This window comes from Seriola lalandi, unplaced genomic scaffold (genome assembly GCF_002814215.2).
Source record: "Seriola lalandi dorsalis isolate HSWRI2012SDOR001 ecotype SW California unplaced genomic scaffold, Sedor1 jcf7180001977377, whole genome shotgun sequence".
Lineage (NCBI taxonomy): Eukaryota > Metazoa > Chordata > Actinopteri > Carangiformes > Carangidae > Seriola > Seriola lalandi.
Window position 1 is genome coordinate 1 of NW_019448043.1, and position 1105 is coordinate 1105.

General features: G+C 42.0%; 1 pseudogene; it reads right to left on the reverse strand.

The window, feature by feature from the left end:
• Positions 1-43: 43 nt before the first annotated feature.
• LOC111657209 (guanylyl cyclase-activating protein 2 pseudogene) lies at positions 44-838 on the reverse strand (annotated as a pseudogene).
• Between the last annotated feature and the right edge of the window lie 267 nt (positions 839-1105).

Below are 1105 nucleotides of genomic sequence, written 5' to 3' on the forward strand. Positions count from 1 at the left end.
TAGTTTCTGCAGAAAAGCATCATGAATGGATGTGAAAACTTACTTTGACGATGTGTCTTACTTCCTGTCGGTCCAGACAGCCGTTTCCATCTCTGTCATAAACTTTAAAAGACCATTTCAGCTTGTCCTCTAGTTTTCCTCGAAGAACGAGATGCACAGCTGCCACATACTCCATGAAGTCTATTTTCCCATCCTGAAAGGGAAACAGGAGACTGACATGATGCAAATACTGACAAATATTCAATCTGGTCATTTACATTTTTCCAACAATACTGAACTAAAGTCAACTTTGTTAAATGTCCGTTTTGAGTTCTGTCTTCTCTTGGCCATAAGACACTGTGACGTTACCTTATTTGTGTCAAAGGATCGAAACAGGTTTTCCATGTATGCAGATTCTTCTTCTGTGGAGTTGCTGTTGATTCCAAAGATTCTCTTGAATTCGTGTAAGTGCAGATTTCCGCTCGGACACTCGCTTGCAAACTTCCGGTAGAGTTCCTGAATGTTTTTAAGAGTCACTTGCTTATCTGGGGCACCTTGTACTTGCCCCATGATATTTTCATTTAAAGAAAAAGTTGCTAAAATAATGAAAAATCCAGGTAGAAGTTGTCAAGCACCAGCCATTCACCCATGGTTTGAGGCCCCAGCAGAAAACAAGTGTGTGGGCTATTTCCAGGTAACCTGTGGACAAATCCAATTGACTTTTCAGTGATCTTCCCAAATCCTTCTACACAATTATCTTTTTTTCTTCAACATTTCCATTCCCTAAACTCTGACAACGCCACCCCACATTGCCCTGAAGACAAATACTGATTGACTCGCTAATGAATTTGCCTGCGCAGCAGATCTGTCCCCTGGATTGTCCCGATCCAGACGAAAAGTCACCACCAAACTCCCAGCGAGATTAAAAGACGGATGACGTCAAAATACAGCCTGAGCGGGGTCTGTAAAACTGTTGATCCACTGAGGTCTGTCTAAATCTACACAGTCCGCCCGACCTGACCTGCCTGGTAAACTCACAGCGAAACATAAACCAGCTCAAGATAAACATAAACGTCCTGATGTGACAGAGTTTCCATGTGATCATAACTGAAATAAACAGGTTTAA